The sequence below is a fragment of the Macrotis lagotis genome, chromosome 1 (assembly GCF_037893015.1).
Source record: "Macrotis lagotis isolate mMagLag1 chromosome 1, bilby.v1.9.chrom.fasta, whole genome shotgun sequence".
Classification (NCBI taxonomy): Eukaryota; Metazoa; Chordata; class Mammalia; order Peramelemorphia; family Peramelidae; genus Macrotis; species Macrotis lagotis.
Window position 1 is genome coordinate 168943200 of NC_133658.1, and position 20396 is coordinate 168963595.

The 20396-nt window shown below is 36.1% G+C and overlaps 1 protein-coding gene across 7 annotated transcripts in view; it reads right to left on the reverse strand.

Annotated features, from left to right (window-relative positions):
* Positions 1–20396, reverse strand: part of RIN2 (Ras and Rab interactor 2) — a 230083-nt gene that overhangs the window by 127701 nt on the left and 81986 nt on the right. For 5 of the 7 annotated variants that reach the window (XM_074209357.1, XM_074209352.1, XM_074209354.1 and 2 more), the window contains one exon: positions 15705–15728. The exons of the other annotated variants lie outside the window; for them this stretch is intronic. The gene's annotated coding sequence lies outside the window, so the exon portion shown is untranslated. The remainder of the gene's footprint in view (positions 1–15704; positions 15729–20396) is intronic. 7 annotated transcript variants of the gene reach the window in all.

Below are 20396 nucleotides of genomic sequence, written 5' to 3' on the forward strand. Positions count from 1 at the left end.
ATTTGTGGATTTCTTGGCAGATATTGGACTGGTTTGCCATTTCCTCCTCCCACTCATTTTACAGATGAGGATACTCAAACTGGTTAAGTGACTTGTTCAGGGTTACACAACTGGTATCTGAGATTCTCCTAATACCAGAACCAGCATTCTATCCACTGTGCCACAAAGCTGTCCCATCCATTTTCTTTATTCCTTGGGAAACCACTACAATTTATGTTACATACCTTAATTTGAGTCCACACTAGAGTAGGACATTCCAAATTGATTCACTATTTCACCCATCACCAAAGCTCTTCTTTTTTTTTCCCTTCCTCAAACCTCCCATGGTATCCCTCCTGCCCTAACTTCTCAGTTGAGAACCTTGCTTCATATTTTACTGAGTAAATTGAGGCTGGTGGGCAGCAAGTTTGCACAGTGGATAGTGCATCATTCTTGGAGTCAGGAAGATTCATCTATGTCAGTTCAAATCTGGTCTCAGATACTCAGTAGCTGTGTGACACTTGACAAATCAGTTAACCCTGTTGGCTTCAGTTTCCTCTCTATAAAATCAGCTAGCAAAGGAAATGACATATCCCTCTAGTATCTTTGCCATGAGTACCCCCAAATGGGGTCATGAAGCATTAGATACAGCTGAAAAACAACAAAACTGAGGTCATTTGCCAAGAGTTCATTCTTCTTAATTTCTTATTTCATTTTCCTCATGTTTTCTCCAACTGTCTCCTCCTTCACCCTTTGAAGAGATGTCCCATTTCCTTACATACAAAAATGATCCCATTCCATTCCATCTTTTCCAGGAAACTGTCCTTTCTCATTCCCACTCTTTTCACTTATCTTTAAACTCTCACCGGCTGCCTCCCTGTTGTCTATAAATATGGCCTTTTATTCCTAACCCTAACCTTAATCCCCACCAAAAAAACCCCCAAACCTTCACTTGATCCAAACATCCCAGTTAGTAATAAGCTCATAACTCTCCTTTCTTTTCTCTCTAGACTCCTTGAGAAGGTTATCTACAATGAGTACCTCCATTTCCTTGGCTCTTCCTTTCCTATTTTTTTTTACAATTTGGCTTCTGACCTCAACATTCAATAGAAATTGTCTTCTCCAGAGTGGACAATGATCTCTTAATTGCTAAATTCAAAGTAATCTTTGGTACAGATTCCCATGACACTCCTCGATCTCCTTCTACCAGTCTGATCATTACTTTTAGTCTACTTTCATTGGATCTTCTTTGGGGTCAAGTCTGCTAATTGAAGATAATCCCCTAGGTCTTGTTCTAGGCCCTCTCTTCTCTTCTCTTCTCTTCTCTTCTCTTCTCTTCTCTTCTCTTCTCTTCTCTTCTCTTCTCTTCTCTTCTCTTCTCTTCTCTTCTCTTCTCTTCTCTTCTTCTCTTCTCAGTTATGTCACTTAGTAATCTCATCAGCTCCCATTGATTCAGCTATAAATTTTATGCAGATGATTCTCAGCATTCAAACTCTCATTTCTCTCCTTTCTTACGTCTTCTACTATATATTTAACATCTTCAAGATGTTAAATCCATATATCTATAGATATCTATATATATATTAATTCCTTATGTTCAAAATTGAACTCTTCCTTCTCCTGCCCTGCAGACTTCCAAATATCTTGTATCACTGTACTTTACTATTTGTGCTTTGCATATATTGTATTTTTTGCAGATTGAAGTTTTGTGATAATCTTGTATTGAACAGCCCTATTTTTACAACAGTGTGTACTCACTTTAGGTATCTGGGTGACATTTTGGTAATTCCACAATATTTCAGACTTTTTCATTATTAGTATATATTATGATGATCTGTAGTGAATGATCTTTGATGTTACTACGACCATAAAAACCGTGAACTTGATTGATAAATTTTGTGTTCTGACTGCTGTACAAATGTCCATTATTTCTCTCTCTCATCCCTCCAAACTTCCCTATTTCCTGAGACACAACAATGTTTAAATTAGACCAGTTAATAGCCCCACAAAGGCCCCTAAGTGTTCAAGTTAAAAGAAGTAAACTTCATTGTTTTATTTTAAGAAATTCCTATAATCACTCCAATCTTCAGCAACCATCGCTCTGATTACTCAGCAGTCATCACCATCAAGGGAAGACCCTCCACTAGTCAAAAGATTATGATTCGCTTATGATTTTTAGCAATAAAATATTTTAAAATTAAAGTATACATATATTATATCTGCACACTTAATAGACTATAGCAGTGTAAACATAACTTTTCATATGTACCAAGAAACCAAAAAATGCATCACTCCCTTTATTATGATATTCACTTTTTGCAATATTCTTTCTTTCTTTCTTTTTTTGCAGTGCTGTTCTAGTAATTATGGTATAGGTATTACAAGCCTCCCGGTCACCACTAGGCTTACAACTTTTTTTCTCAAACCTTTCCCTTCTTACAACTACTATCAATGAAAGCATCTCTATCCTCCCAGTCTTTAAGGCTTGCAACCTGAGTGCATTCTTGATTCCTCACTATTTCTCCTCCCCATATTTACTCTCTGCCAGACTTGTTGATTCTGGCCCTCTCTACAATCCTTCATCATCTTATGATCTATTGCAATAGCTTTCTGTTTGGATTCCTTATATCAAATCTCTTTTTACTCCAGTACAACTTCTACTCAGCTGCCAAAGGGATCTCTAATCTTCCTAAAATACAGATCTGACCACTTCCCTTCCCTCCTCAGTAAACTTCAATTGGTCTTTCTTAACTCCAGGATCAGACAAATCTTGTGACTTTTAAAGTCCTTTACAATGTGTCCCCTTTCTACTTTTCCAGTGTTCTTACATTTTACTCTCATCTGTATATTCTGCAATCCAGCAACACTATCCTTCTTGTTGTTCCTCACACAAGAAACTCAAATCCTACACTGCCTTTTCACTAGTTGTCCCCCATGTTTGGCATGCTCTTCTTTCTGTCTCTGCCTCCAGGATTCCTTTAAGACTCAGCTAAAATTTAACTTCTTCAATAATGCCCCTCCATGACAATGTCTTTTCTCTGAGATGATCTCCAAGGAAAGGAAATGCAGACAACTATTCTCAAGGAGTTTAGCCACAACATTCATCAGAGATAGACAACAACAGTAGGATCGAAGAACCAATTAAGGATTGTTAGAGAATAGGGGAAACATGGGCATGATTTTGGGTGGTAGAAAATGAGCCAACAGGCAGGGAGAGATTGAAAATAAGTGGCAGAGTAGGGATGACAGGGGGGTGGGGGGGCAATCTGTAGAGGAGAGGATCACTACAAAAGGAGATGTAGTGCACATAATGCCCTAGTTGATAGGTTATAATAATTTGCATTAAAACAACATTTTCCTTTTAAAGGTTATCTAACCTCAAGAATTCTGGCTGACTGGAAGAATGGTGATGCCCTTAACCAACAGAGAAATTCTGTAGAGGGTTGGCAAGATAGGGGTGGGGATAATAATACAACTCTGAATTCTGTGATTCTTACTCTAATGAGAACACTAAACATGCCTTGTTTTTAATTTTCTATCTTTCTCAATAACAGAAGCATAAACTTTCCTCAAGGTATTTTAAAAAAGTATTTACAAAGTTTTATTGTTGCCTTTGTTTTCTATCACAGTGATTTCAGCATATTTATCCACCCAGTGAGATTTCCTTGTAACATACAAAACTGTAAAGTAAAATCAATGGCATAGTGGTGTATCTTATAGAATATGTGCCATTCTTCATAAGTCTCCCACCTCTCCAAGAAACTGAAGAATTGAGTGGGTTTTTTTTCCTTACAGTGGAATATTGTTTGCCTGCTCTGTTTATTTTGTTCAGACCTTTGCAATATGGCATCCAATTCTGCCACTCAGATCGTTTTTTCTAAAGTTTCCATTGAAATCTTAATTGCAAAATCTGATGAAATCTTTCTATTTTCATGGTTCTTGTCTTCTCTGCTATACTGACATTATTGGTTCCTCTCTACTTCTAGATACTCTCTCCCTTCTGGGTTTTTGTGATGCTGATTTCTTGTTTTTCCTCTGATCTCTCAAACCACACCTCAGTCTTCTCTGTTGGCTCATCATCTGTATCATGCCTCCAAATGTGGGTTATATTACAAGCCACTGTCCTGAAGTGCCCTTCTTTTTATACTCTACTCTTTGTAACTTCATTAAGCTTCATGGGTTTATTATCTGTCTTTCTGCAGATGTTCACACTGTTTTCTCTCTAAATACTTAAAATTTTTAAAACTTTTGTCATTCTAAATTTAAGAAACATCAAATAAAAATGAACATTTTCAGATTTTTATATATAGAACAGAAAACATTATACATGAAACTATGAATCTACTTAATATAACTTTTTTACTTTAATTATGTTTGCCTTATTCTATACCTTGCAGTTATCATTCCTCTCTCAGATAGTAAGTCTTCTCCAAATACTAAAGATTAAGTATCATACTCAATGCTATCTTCAAGCATAAACAGGCACTGGAGCATCACCCATAGAGTGTTTTCTAACTCATCATGATAGACTCGCTTGCTTTATTCATACTCTTGATAATTCTCCCTTCCTGATCTATACCTTGAATTTTCAAGATACAATCTCCAAGGTTCTGGGAGAAGGAAAATAGATAGCTTGATTAAGGAGGTTTAATATCCCAGGTCAAAAGCAGAGCAGGTCAAAGATTCCATACTGATCAGTATTGAGAGTGGACTTGTAAGTAGCACCTATGCTTCTGGCCTATGTAAAACATGGAGGCCCAGTCATTGAAAAACAGAAAGACAAAAGAGACCAATGCACACATACTTCCCAGACCCATACTAAAATGCAGTGACAAAATTAGAGCTATTTTCTAGGCCTCTTGACTCCATGGTGCTTTCCCCCAAAACAATATTGCCCCTATACAAGCCCTTTGTATTCGTTTTCCTTTTGTCTGTTTCACATATGGTTGGTACCTCTCCCTAGGGAGAAAGGATTTAAAATTCAAAGCTTTATTTCTACTATTTGTTAACATTTAAGTAAAGTTTGGATAAAGAAAAAAGTTTTTAAGCAGAATATAAGTGGATTATCTTTAGATTTCAACTTTTAAGTCATCTGTTTCTAATTAAAATGAAGTCAGCTAGAGCTTCTGTGTCTTCCCACTTGCTTTTCTTATCTCAGAAACTGGTATCCATAAAGTGCTTGGGAGGGAATTTTAGGATTTATTCATTAAAATACTACCTTAAATTCTGATCTATCTCCTTCTTTTTTTATAAAAAAATTTGACCTATAAACTAGGTTCCTCTTCTGACTTCCCTATTCCTATTAATACCAACAATATCCAAGCTACTCTGGTTTTTAAGATGAGTCATTTTCAACTCTTGTTTCTCCTTTGTTTCTAACATCTAATATGTTATGAATTCTTTCATTCTTCTTTTAAGTAGACAGTGCCTAGTGGAAGGATTGCTGTATAGGGAATTGGAGGAACAAAGTTCAAATCTCAATTCTGTCACTTATCACTTGTGAAATCTTAAGTAATCTCTCTAGGACCCAGCTTTCTTATGTGTAAATTGATGGGACTGAACTAGATGAGGTCCTTTTGAGTCCAAAATCTATGATTCTAAAATGCCTCCTTCATCCATCTTTTTAATTTCCTATCTGTCAACACATAACTATTCATTTCAATGAGCACTTTTTAAATGCTCCTACTCTAGATTAGGTCAAGGGAGAGATTCATAATTTTGGCAAGATAAGGTGCCTGATTTCAATGATCTGAGGGATTGAGAGAATGACAGACATAAATACCTACAGTAAAGAACAACCCAATACAATGAAACAAAACCACCCAGCACAAACAGAATGCTGCAATCAGAGTGCTTTATGAGATGAGAAAGTAAAAGCTATTTATAATTGGTAATATCAAGTACAACTTTTTGAACACTGAACAGCACTGAACTGACTTTTTTAGCCAGGTTTTAAAGAATGGGCAAAAATATAATAGCAAAAAGGTGGGAGAGAAGAAATTTTAAGGGGAAAAGGGAAAAATATAAGCCAAGTGAAAATATAGATTTGTAAGAAGAATTTTTGAATGCAGAATGGTGCAGTAGATAAAGCAATGGATTTGGAGTCAGGGTGCCTTATGTTAGTACTCCAGTTCTGTTACTCATTACTGTGTTAGCTTGAACAAATGACTTGTGTTTTTAGAACTTCAATTTCCCTATCCGTAAAATGAGAGACTAGATTATTGCCAAAATCCCTTCTGGGTCTTTATTATTCCATACTTTTAGAGTGAATTGAGAAGAGTAGAAAAATAAAAGTCCAGAAGGTGGGTGAGGGAGGGAGGTGAGAAGAGGAGTAGCAGACTATGAAGGGCCTTGAAACCCCATCAAAGAAGTCAGAACTTGATAGAATGCCAAAAAGAAGTCTTTGGAGGATTTTGAGCACTAGAGGAGTAACATGATCAGGAGTAAACATAAGATATAATGTGAAGGATAGTTTGGGAAGTGTGGGCAGAAAACAACCTGTTAAAAGGTTCCCCCCACTCATTCAAAATTCATTAAACATTCAACAGTTATTGAACATCTATCATGTATCATATAGAGTATTAAACACAGAGAACATAAAGATGAATAAGAATGATCTCTTCCCTCACACTTTTTGAACACTATTAGAGGAAACAAATGACATCTATGATGACATCCTCACTACATAAACAAAACCAGAAGACATAAAGAATTTGTAGGGAAATGAAAGGCAGGCTTTGTCTAGAAACACTTAGAGATAGCCATTTCTTTAGAGAGTAACACAGCCAAGGGTCTGTGGGAGCTGTCCAGCTGCAACTAATTTAGGGGAGACTGCAAGATAGGGACAGACTTAAAAAGCCAAGTATAAAAATATTTTAGATAGTACTTTAAGGTCCACAATGCAGTTTACCTCATTTGATCCTCACAATTTCATATATACTTCCCTAACTGCATTCTGGGTTCTAGCCACAGTGGCCATCTCTCTGCTTCTCACAGGATGTCAGTTAGTTAATGAGTGTTTATCAAATCCCTACTGTGCTAGGCTCTAGGGATACAAAGAAAGAAAAAAAAAATCCCCTGCCCTCAAAAAGTGGACATTCTAATAGAGGAGGTATATAAATTGTTACAAAAACATGGATCGAAAGAGGTCTTAGAGGACCTCGTACAGAAGGCGGCTTTTCAGCTGTGTCTAGAAGGGAGCCAGAGATTCTAAGAGTTGAAAATGTGAATTGAGAGCATTCCAAGCATGGAAATCAGCCAGTGCTGAGATATGGAAAAATGAGATGTTATCCTGAGGGAGAAAAAAGCAAGCAGTCACCATTTGATTGGTTCATAGGACATGTGAAAGGGAGTCAAGAGTGAGCAGACTGAAAAGGTAAGAAGGTGCCAGGTAGAAAAGAACCTTAAATGCCAAACAGAGGACTTTATATTTGATCCTAACGGCAACAGGGAGCCACTAGAGTTTACCGAGCAGAGACTGGGAAGACATAGCAAAGCCTACACTTTAGGAACATCACTTTGGTAACTGTTTGGAGGACAGATAGGAATGGTGAGAAACTAGAATAAAGAAGAAAAATGAGCAAGGCATTGCAATGGTCCAAGTGAAAGGTGATAAAAATCTGAACTAAAGTGGTGGTTATGTGATTGAAGAGATGCTATAAAAGTAGAAAAAACAAAAGTACAAACTGACTGAAAATGAAGAGTGGAAGATATGGAAGTTGCAAAGATTGGTGACAGAGAAAATAATGATTTTCTGGAAAACTCTAATAATCTAATTAACATCTATGAAGTGTCTATTATGTGCTACAATTAATAAGGACAATACATAGCTTTAAGAATCATACAATCCAATGGGGGCAGCCAGGCAAGGCTGGGGGGGGGGTGGAGACAACACACAAAAGGAGGAAGGAAAGATGGAAGAAAACCAGGGGGTAACTAGAGGTTCCAATGTGGAATTGGAACCAGGTAGAGAGCAACAGGTACAGAATGAGTGATCTGAGAATTCAGTTTCTTCTCTTTATAAAGGAAGGTTTGGGAGAAGTTTGGTACAGCACTCTCCAGTCCTCTAAATAGAGGGGAGAGGAGGCTGAGGGAGGTGGTGTCAGGCTTGAGTTATCAGCATGGTAATGAGATGAGGTGATGAGCTAATCAGACAATAATACTTAAAAAGGAATTGTTTGAGGGATGGTGGAATAAAATAAGTTTTATTTTGGGCATGTTGAATTAAATGTTTATGAGATATCTGCTGTTAAAAATCAACTCTATCTCTCAAAAATTTCTAAGTTTTCTTCAGGGTTCAGCTTACTTAAGCTGAACTTAAGATGACTTCATCTCCTGGGAGAACCACAAGCTCCCTCCAGTTTTTGCTGTGATTTTCTTCCTCAAATATTATATTTTTTTTATATTTTGCCTCCTCCAATAGAACATATGCTTCCAAAGAACAGAGACTACTTCTTACTTAATTTAGATTTTATTAATACCTAACATGGTGCCTTTCATTTTGGTGTATTTAATGAATGTTTATTAAAAATGAATTGTTTGCTCTTCTCCCTGTTTTATATTCCATTCAGTTTGTCCCATTATTTCTCAGTTGTTGCTTAAATCTGATTAAATGACATCTGTTAAAGATCTTTATAAATTTTATACTTGTCTTTTATAACTTTATAAAAAGAACAAAAAGATCTCTTCTTTAGGGCTTCTTAGTATTTTATTTTCTCCCAGTTACATGTAAAAACAATTTTTAAGTTTTTCAAATTTTAACTTCTAAATTCTCTATCTTCCTTTCTTCCCAGTCCCCCATTGAAAACCCAATGATATAAGTTATATGTGTGAAGTCATGCAAAATATTTCCATAATAGTCATGTTATGAAAGAAAACATAGACAGAAAAAACTTCAAGAAAAATAAAGGAAAAAAAGAGTATGCTTCAGGCTTTCCCTGGGGATGGATCACATTTTACAACATAAGTCCTCAGAGTTGTCTTAGATCATTGTACTGCTGAAAATAAGTAATTTCCAGCTGATCGTCTTATAGTATTGCTGTTACTTTGTACTCAGTACATTTTACTTTGTATCAGCTCATGTAAATCTTTACAGACTTTTCTGAGAGCATCCTGTTCATCATTTCTTACAGCACAGTAATATTCCATCACATTCTAAAACCACAATTTGTCCAGATATTCCCCAGTTGATTTCCCTAAATTTCAATTCTTTGCCATTAGAAAAGAGCTGCTATAAATATTTTTGTACATTATAGATAAAAGGATTTACTTTAAGTATCTTCTGTACATCACAGATGTCACAGCAAAATTAAAACATCTAAATTGAAACCCCTCTTCATGCCCTAAACAACTCTTTATTTGATTTATCTATATTTATCATCAATACCAGTATTCTCTTAGTATTCTCTCAGTATTCCCTTAGGCTCATTTTTTGTTCCACATCTCTTGTGTATCACAAACTCTAAAAATTATTCCTTAAAATATCTCTCATATTCATTTACTTATTTGCATCTTTACTGCCATTTCCCACTCCATTCTGTGGCCAGATGACACAATAGCCTACTACTGTTTTCCTAATCTTTAGTCTCTCTCTTTTCAAATCATCTTATGTACCACCACTACATTAATCTTTGTATAAAATTTAAATTCTAGGATAAGCTAAGCAAATATAATAAAATGCAACATGACATAACTTTTTAGGTCACATACCAATTAAATAACAAAGGATTATTTTATAGAACTAGTAAAAATAATAATGAAATTCATTATTTCATTCATAAGGTCAAGAATTTCAAGGGAAGGGGAGGAGGCATGAAAGAAAAGAGCCTAGGAGTATCAGATCTCATACTTTTCTGCACATTAGTAATTATTAAAACAATTTGGCACTGGCTAAAATTCTAGCTTGCTTAAAAATAGAAATCAAAAAGTGGAATAGTGTAAGTACATGATATGTAGTAGCAAATGAAACTTGTAGCCCAGTGTTCAATAAACCCAAAGCCCCCCAGATACTGAGGTCAGTATTTGACAAAAACGCAGTAGTAATTAGCAGAAATTAGATCTGCACCAACCCCTCACACTACAGATCAAGATAAACCCCAAACTAGTACATGACTTAGATATGACCTTTCAAATCTACTGATGAGGTGAGTAAAGTCCATCACCCTGAAAGGGAGATTATGAAGGATTATTTATGAAGGATAATTGTGCTATTATATGACATTAAAAAGGTTTTGCACAAATAAATTCAATTCAGCAAAGATTAAAAGGGAAATAATTAATTGTAGAAAAAGCTCTGTAGTGATTTTTTTTCTCACAAAGATTTCATTTCCAATATACATAAGAAACTGATTCGAATTTATGAACTAAGCTAAGAGCTATTTCTAAGAGACAAATAGTTGAAGTACATGAATGGGTTATTCTCAGAACTATCTATAGATATATAAAAAATGCTCCAGATCATTAATAATTAAAAAATATAAATTGAAACAATTCTGAAATTCATTTTCTTTCCTATTTATATAAAGATGACAAAAGAAAATGACAGCTTTAAGAGGAATTTCAGGAAAATTGGTACATTTTTTCATTGTTGGTGGAATTATGAATGTGTCCAACCAGTTTGGAAGTTACCTTTGATACACCATTGTTAGACTTATACCCCAAAATGATTAAAGAAAGAGGGAAACGTCCTATACTTATAAAAATCTTTTTTACTAGCTCTCTGGAAAATGACAAAACTAGAAATTAAGGGGATGTCCATCAATTAGGGAATAAATAAACAAATTACAATGTAAGGATGTGATGAAATATCATTGTACTATATGAAATGACAAAAGAATTGGTTTCAGAGAAACATGAAAAGACTTATATGAACTGATGTGGAGGAAAGGACACAGACCAGGAGAATTATAACTCTTGAAAGATTTAAGGACTCTAATTAGGTAATGACCAAATGTGACTTCAGATGTCTCATTACAATGAAAATTTAAAAAGAAAATCAGAAATCTGGTCATTGCCTACAGTAAAAATTAAAAGTCCTTAGCTTGAAATTCAAGATCCCCATCTACCTTTATAATCTTATTCTTTCACTAATCCTAGTATGAATCTTCTATTCAAAGCAGTTCAGACTGCTTGCTAATATTCCAAATCCTGCAAGCTTATGTTCACCACCATACATTTGCCTATCTTCCTTTTCCTGTCATTTAGACCTTCTCCCCTCTATTCGATTTATCCAACCCTTTCTCTCCAAACTCTTATAGTATTTCCTTTTTACTAGACTCAATCATATCCTGTTGTGGATTGTCATTACTTTTTAGCATTGTTATGACTAGGGTCACTGTACAACCCTTGTTGAAATAGTGCAATGACAGAGGCAATGAATTTGACTCTAATTCTAACTTCTGAATTCTTAGGGTGTCAAAATTCCCTTATAGATTCAACAAGTCATTCTTGATATCCTAGACAAAAGATACTGTGAGTAAAAGAATCTGGTGATCTTTCAGTAAGGGCCCCTCAAGTCCCAAGAAGCTGGGTAGGTAGAATATTAAAGAAAAAGCAGTATGGTATAAGTAGGAAGATAGTGATGGAGCCATAGATAAGAACTTCTTCAACTTGAAAGACATCAGATAATGTTGTGATTATTAACCCTTTTTCTCCCCATTAGTCTATGAACTTCTTAAGAGCAGGGATTGTTTCTTTTTGGCTAATTTTGGTATCTCCATGCTCAGCACTTAATATATTCTAATTCAACAGCTAACTTTGAGCTCCATCTTTGAAGCTGACTCAACTCTACTTTGAAATAAAGCCAATCCATTTTTCTTTAATATCTGCTTTGCTACATAGACTCAGATTAGAGTACTTTTATATTATCCATAATTTAAAACTTTGTGATCTAAGACTCATCAGTTCATAACAGTGGACTGTTACCTGGCCATGATGTTATGGAGGTTATGAGATATCTCACAGGATCAAAAACTGGTAAGCTGAAATTTTAAAGTCAATTTCTCCAATACAAATATTTCATTTAGCAGTTGAGGAATCTGAGGCCCAGACAAGAAGCAGACTATGGTTCCTGGAATGGTATACTTGGAATTCAGAAAACTGGATTCGGAAGATTTTGAGCTGGGAGGGCTCTCAGAAGTCATTGAGACCAATATTCTCATGTCGCAGATGAAAATAAAGCCAAGGGATCGTCATTTGCTCCAAGTTACACAGATAATACGCATCTGAGGAGGAACTTGAATTCTAGCTTCTGACCACAGAACCATTTTTCTTTGCTGTATTACCCTGCTTTCTTCAAACATTAACTAGTTATGTGATCTTAGGTAAATCATTTTATTTCTCAATGTCCTCAAGTGAAAAATGGGGGAAAGTATATAACTACTACCTAATTCCATAGTATTTCTTTATTTCAGTTTTAGCACTGCCTAAGATCACACTATTAGTGACAGATCTGGGACAAGAACTTGAGTCTCTTGAGGACCACAATAGTGGTCTTTTTATTCTAGCATCTGGTTTAATTTTAAACTAATTAATTAATTTTTAATTTTTAAATATTTAATATTTTTTAAAATCCCTGCCTGTACCTAGTAAATCAAGATCAATGAGATCAATAATTATTTGTTGATTTAATTAAATAAAAAGTATAGTCTCACCCTCCCCATGAACATTAAATTTGAGTTGAGAAATGCAACTTTTCCCACAAGTTAAACTCTGGGGTGCAAAAGACCATTCTTTAATTTAGTCTTTCTGACATCATTAAAAAAAATATCCTTAGTTAATCTTTTCAATATGTATATGTGCCGACTTCCTGTTTTTCTCCTGAGTGTCTACCAGACTAGGTTATGTAAGGCAGGGTTGTGGCACTGTACTTCAGGAATACTGGCCCAACAGAAATATTTCCTTCACTTTATATGGATAGTGAGGAAACCATAGAAAAGCCACATTGCCCAAATATCCCATTACACAAATACAGTCTACATACAGAGAAAATATCTTTATTCAGCAAATATTCTAAAGCCAGAAAGAGTATTAAGTTTCTGTGATACAACTTAGTTCAGCTTTTCACTCCTAAGGTCTATCAAGAGTTTAAGACATATAAACATTAATGACTTTCACATACGTACACAGTTAAATAGCAGGGTTGCTGATGCCTCTGTCTTGCTGGCCAGAAAAATAGCTCACAAAGCCTGTCTCATCCAACTTGATGGCATTTTCAGATGGACTGTGGAGCTGCCATCCAGACTAGGTCTGAACAAATCCATCTCTATTTCATCTTCCTTTTTATTCATAATCTCACCCTCAAAGAACCCCATGCCTAGGATCATAGATTTGAAGTTGAAAGATTCTGGAGATCTAATTCAATTCTTCATATTATTAGTGAAAATAATGAGGTTCAGAGAGATTAAATGTGTACAAATATGTGCCTATGGTCATCTGGCAGTATGTGACTGTGCTAGGATTTGACTAGGGATTTTTCTACTTATACCATACTGCTTTTTCTTTCAAATCTCTTAAACTCTAACATTTATATACTTCAATACTTTGAAAAAGCTCTGACTTCATCTGTATGCATATACCTTCCATCAGAGAAGATTTCAAGCTTCAGTAGATGGCTTTTACAAGTTACTGTGGCCAGAAAAATTACCAATGTTCTCATAAAGCACCAGGTTCTTCTTCAAAGACATATTCGTCATACTCAAGAGAGATGCAACAGAGTAGAACTTAAGAATTCTGACTTTCACTCTAGGATTAATATAAGGTTCTTTTTTTTTGTCTTCATACTACATCTCTTCAAAAAAAAACCCAAACACCCAAAACCTAACAAAAAATTCTGTTCCAATTTTCAAGTAGGTACATTATAGGTAAAATTCCAACCTTTAAAGGAAATGCTACCTATCCTCCCCCCCCCCCTTTTATTCCTTTCACTGGACTTTGTCCTTTTTATGAAGTCTCCAATGAAAACAGTGAAAAACAATTGAAACAGTGGACAGCCCAGTGTGTTTAGCCTCCTTTCACTGACTGCTTTTTTTTAACCTCCCTATTAGTTCATGTACATTATTTTCTTCATGACTGACTTCTAAAAAGAAGACTAATACTCTCTTATTATTTACTTACTCACTTTGAATTTCACACACTCTACATACAGTTTGATCTAAACAAGAACTTCTATGGGTAAAGTCATATTCTTGCCTTTCTTTACTTCCCAACCCTCAAGCACCACTTCATAAAGCAATTAATTAATAAATGTTTGTTGACTAATTGATTATAAACTTTATTCTTCATTTTTAGGGTTGGGTTTTGTTTTTTTTTTTTGGCTAGGCAATAGGGTTAAGTGGCTTGCCCGGGGCCATACAGCAAGGTATGTTTGAGGCTGGATTTGAACTAAGGTATGCCTGACTCCAGGGCTGGTGCTCTAATCACTGCACCACCTAGCTGCCTCCCGTGCCCTTCATTTTTGAAGAAGACAATCAGGGAGGTGATGCCATGACAAGCACATGAATTGGATCTGAGTGAGATGGGGAAGGGCTGTACTAAGTCACCAGTTTCACTTTCCCCCTTCAGAGTCATCTGGGTCCAGTGACCAGATATGAATTAGGATGACTGGAGATGGCCCTGGATGTGAGGCAGTCAGGGTTAAGTGACTTGCCCAAGGTCACATAGCTAGTAAGACTCAAGTGTTGGAGACAGGATTCTAACTTCCTCTTATCTCAGGTACTGGAGTGTACACAAAGATAATAAGAGGCAGAGGCCCTAATCTCAAGAAATTTACAATCTATAGATTGAAAGATTTGTTTTTGATAACAGTTGAGTTAGGGAGAGGATGCAGGTCCCTGGAGAGCTAATCTAGATTGTTATGCTAGGACACCTTTTTCCACTACCATCTCTGAATTTCATTTTCTTCTTATCTAAAAAGAATAACGTTAAGCACTTAACTGGGTGACAGGCTTTGTCCCAGGCCTAGGAATGCAGAGAAAAACAAGCAAGAAAGTTCCTGCCCTCAAGGAACTTACATTCCAATGGAAAAGGACAACAAATAAAAGGGAGGTGAAAAGAGAATAGTCACTTCTACAATATCCTGTTATGGAGAGGATGGGAAATGATGTAAAGTCAGGAAAAGTTAAGCCAAAGGTTTACTCATCAGAGCCCAGCATCCCAGTGAGATGTCCAAGGTTCTAGTGAGGATGAAGTTGGGATAGGAGACAACATAGTGTGGAGATGGCTATGGGTAACTTCTTAATATCCCTTCCAGCTCTAAAATGCTGCACTTCTATAAAATATATACTTCTGATCACTAGTAGTACTCTAGTGATCTAATATAGCCAATGAAGACCTCCAGGGCTGACATACACCATGGGTATACCTTTAAAGCTTCAATTCCATGCCTATATCATACCTAATATGGGTAGCATAGGGCCCAATCTTTATTATTAAAGAACTGCTATTGTTTTAAATTTTTATTGGTCTTTAATATTTATATTACTTTCATTTTCTAATATATCTTCTCTTTCCTACCCAATGAGCCATCCCTTAGAACATAATTTTAAAAACAGGAAAAAAAAAACAGTTCAGCAAATCTAACCAAATTTGGGAATATCTGCAACATTTAATACCCACAGTTCCCAACTTCTGCAGAAGAAAATACATTTTCTCACCTCTTCTCTGAGGCCAATCTTGGGCATTACAATGACACAACAGATTCTAAAAGAAATAGGAAAAGTCATGCTTACCTTAGAAGGAATCTTTCAGACACCCTAAAAGCAAAATGAAACATGAAAAAAAGTCATTTCTAATCTAGAGTGGTGTTAAATATTTTCTTACATGAGGAAATGCCTGTAAAATATAGTGATACTGATGGTTCCATCTCTTCCTAGTGTTCAAAGTGCTTTGTTGTTGGGCGGGGGGAGGACATCAATGTAGATAACTGCTCAGAAGATGGCACAGTCCCCTGTGGCTGACTGCTCTAACCAACCGCTGGAACAGAACGCAGCTTACCAAGCCACACAGTTCTCAAACTACAACCAAGTCTAGTAGTAATAAGAGTCAGGAGAATCATAACCACAAACAAACGCATGTCCTGCCAAAAGTCAAGCATAACCCTGGGCAAACTTAACCAAACAACATAATGAAAGTTCAATTCTTAATTCCCCAGTCCAGGAAAGAGGGCATGAACCCGGCTCACAAAACACCAATGACATAGCCAAAAGTCAGTCACAGACATTGAAATTTTCTCCTTTTTGGTGCAAACTAATCATTTCCAAAGATCTAATCAACTAGGCTCACCAAGGTCTCCCAGGAAGAACTTCTGACAGCACTGGATAATACAAAGAATACTTCCTGAATCATCATGATTGAAGTGTTCCATTTATCCAAAGAATGGAAACCAGTTAGGTGATAGGTGAACTAACCTAGATGAAAATCTATGTTTGTATGACAAAAAATAAGCAAAAATGTAGTTCTGCTGACCTACTCACAAAGCATATGTGAAATTAAATGGATATATCACATGAGAATCTGCAGACACCCTTCACCTCCCAATTAAACATAAAATGCCAAATGAGGTTTTTACCAGAGCAAGTTGTCAATAGTAATAGTCAATAAATATTTATTAAAGACCTGTAGCACTGAAGATAAAAATATGAAAAAGAGAGTCCCTACCCTTGAGGTGCTTACAATCTAATGGGGAAGAACAACATACAAAAGGAAATTGAAAAGGGAAAAGTATTAAGAGATGTTCCAGAGTAGTGTGGTAGTGAGAGTCTGTTCTGACCAATTTCTTTATTTATCTCCTTTTTAGATTGCTATCATTCAATCAAACAATTCATCAATCCACCAAGGGTCTAGGATCCAGGCACTATGCTCATTGGGAGAGATAAAAAGATTAACAAAATGATCTATGTCCTTGAAGACATTACACCCTCTTAGGAAAACAAAAATATAATTTATATGTGAATGAACAATATGTGCAAAAAAGAAATGTCGGGTGATTTTTGTAAGTGACAGAAATTAGAAGATGGCACTCACTTGAACTAACCCTAGAAGGAACTTGGACGTCCTATGAGGCAGAGGGAAAGAGAGATTCCTGGCAAATTCAAAGGCAAAAAATTGCAAGATGTAGTGTCATGATCATTTTTTTATTTCTTTGATTTCTCTTCTATGCTTCTAACTCTGCTTTTCATTGTGTTTTTCTTTAGCTTTTTTAACTTTTCTTACCCATTAGACTGTAAGCTGCTTGAGAACAGACTGTCTTTTGTGTATTTGTATCCTCAAATATATCTGCCACATGGTATTTAATAAATGTTTATTGACTATTGGCTCATATGAGGAGAATAGTAAAAAAGACCAACTTGGATGGACCAGAAAGTATATAAATGGGGGCATTGTATAAGGCTGGAAAGATTCACAGTGCTAGGTTTTAAAGGGCTTTAAATGTCAAAGAGAGGAGTTTGTATTTGATCTAGAGATCACAGAGAACCACTAGAATTTTGGAAAGTGGCACAATCAGACCTGGACTTCAGGAAAATCACTATGGCAGCAGCTTAGATTGTAGAGGAAAGAGACTTGAGGCAGGGGTGCCAATTAAGTGGTTATGGCAATAGAACAATCAACTAGTTAATAACCAGAAGCAAGAGGTGGTCAGGGTGGTAACTTTGTAAATAGAAAGAAAAGAAAAAATATGAGAGATAGAAATAGAATCTATAAAATATGCATAGGGGAAGGGAGGTTAGGGAGAGAGAAGAGTCAAGGAAGAGTCTGAATATGGGAAGTTGGGTGACTTGGAAGGATGCTAGAAGCTTCAAATGTGGATGCAGGGTAGGTTTTAGGAGAAAGATAATGAGTTCCTTTCTAGAACTGTTGTTCTTGAGATGTTTAAGGGGCATATAACTGGAAATGTCCAATAGGCAGTTGTTGAGTAAGAGTGGAGGGAAAGAGAGATTCTACTGTGTTCAGTCATTTTATCATGTCTAATTCATCAGGTCTCAATTTGGATTTTTCTTGGCAGAGACACTGGAATGATTTATCATTTCCTTCAGCTTTCAGCTCTTTTTACAGATGAACAAAGTGAGGCAAACAGGGCTAAGTAATTAGGTTTGGGGCCAGATTTGAACTTAGGGAAGATGTCTTCCTGACTGCAGACCTGCCACTCTATCCACTGTGTCACCTAGCTTTTCAAAAATAACTGGATGAATTCTTATTGATCAGTCTTTGGTCAGTTATATCTGACTTCCTGTGATCTCATTTGGAGTTTTATTGGCAGAGATACTAGAGTATTTTGTTATTTTCTTCTTCAGCTCTTTTTACAAATGAAGAACCAGAGACCAACAGGGTTAAGTAACTTGTCCAGGGTCAAACAGCTAAACTAAATAGCTCAGGCCAGATTTGAACTCAGAAAGATGAGACTTCCTATCCTCTGTCCCAATATTCTATATACTCAGTACCTAGCTGCACAAAAGAGAGTTGTTAGGGCTAGATATATAGATTTTTTTAGTCATTAGATGATAATTAAACTACATCTCTCTTAATGCATTAGCATTTTATTTTTTTACTATTATAAAACAATATTTACTCACATTGTCCACTTTTTCACATGAAACTACTACCTAACCATGCTTATATTCTTTTGTGCTTGTGCAGCTGATTTTTTTGTAAAGCAAGCATAAGAGCTTTATATTTATCCTTTCTTAATTCTATCTTATTAAGATCAGCATACTTAGTAAGGCTGGAACCAGTTATCTATGTAGACTTGTAGGGTTGGACAAAGGTTGAGGATTTGAACAAGAGAGCACAAGTCTGCTATTTCTAGGCTTAAAGACATGAGTCAGAAAGCACATCCAAGACTAAAATGCTATTCCAAGGGGGTAAGTGTAAAGATTCCAAGGGGAAAGATAAGCAAGACTGAAACAGAGTCCCAAGTCTGAGTTGTGAATCTGATCAGGGCTAGGACAACTAGTTACAGTGCTTCCATGAGGAAGACAATTAGCTGAATTCTAATTGGACTTCAAAGTGTACTGGTCGTGGGTTTTAGGGATCTGTTTATTAAGAGACTGACAGGGAAGGAAACCAAGTCCATGTGGGGACAAAGCAGGTTGTCCGACCACTACTGAATTGGGGTGCAAGGCCAAAAGGAACTGAAATGCAAATAAGGAAACCTAATCATTAAATATTAACTACAAATAAAGAATTCACCTCATTTCTTTGGCTGAATGGAAAAAGTGTCATACTTAACAAGCTGGCTGTACTGGATGGAGTATAGAATCATAGATATGCTATACAATAGTGTTGTTATTTTTGACAAACATCTGTCTCAATGGTCCAATTTTGAGCTTAAGATTCTGAAGTGTGTAGAAATGTAGAAGTCTAGAATGGTCCCTTAAGGATTATTCTGAAAGGAAGTCAATCAGGTAGCACAAAAGAGGTGACAGCAGTTAGCAGAGTTCTGAAACTAAATTGTCCACGGTGACAGCAGCAAAGGTGAGAAAGGATCTGTTACAGCAGAGCTGCCAGGCTCCTGGGACCTCCCCAATTTTGTGTTGGTCTTTGTGGTGTCTATGTCTGGAGCTGCAGGGAAGTCAATGAAATGGGGTGATGGGGAAGAGAGCAGGACTGCTATCTAGTTACCATTCCTATTTTTATTCCTCATAATTCACCTTTAAGCTAGGAAAAACCTCAGCTATGATCCCAGGAGGCAGAGTACTGTAATGGGTTTTTTTTATTGTTTCTAAAATAATCTAGATTAAAAATCCACAGATAGGAAATGTAGTTTGCTCACAGTTCTTTGCCTAGGTTCCAGCCAAGTAAACATTTGTGAGAAGAGGTATTTAGCATTCCTCCTTACAAATGACTATCGTTAGTTTAAAAAAAAATCACAACCTACCATTTATAAAGCCAGTGAATCATTACAAGAAGACAGCTGCAATAAAATCATTCCCACCTCATTTTGGAGTCATTGTTTGATAGTGTGTCTGGAAAAAATTATTGATGACCTGGCCAGGGTATTCTAAGTCACATTCCACAGCCCAGGAAAAGAGTTGTCTTAATTATAATTGGTGAGGAAAGTGATCTGTATGTGTATTAAATTAAATCCATCTCCACCCGGGGGGAAATTGCCTGCCGACTACCACCTCTGGGATATTTTTTCAGTGTCCAGGCAAATTCTTAGAAGACAGCTACAGCAATGGAATTCTATTTAATAAAAAACAGTCTATTTGGTTTTTTTTGTTTTTGTTTTTGTTTGTTTTTAAAGAGGTGAGGTGGTATGTGAGGAAGGTAGGGCAGAAAAAAGTTAAGGAAGGAGAAGCTTGTCCCCCTGAGCATACTGAAAGACAATAAAGCAAAATTTCAAATTTTAATTCCCTTCTAATTAGCCAAATGTACCTTTTATTTTCTTGATGCTGCTATGCAGTGGAACTAAGAGAACTGAA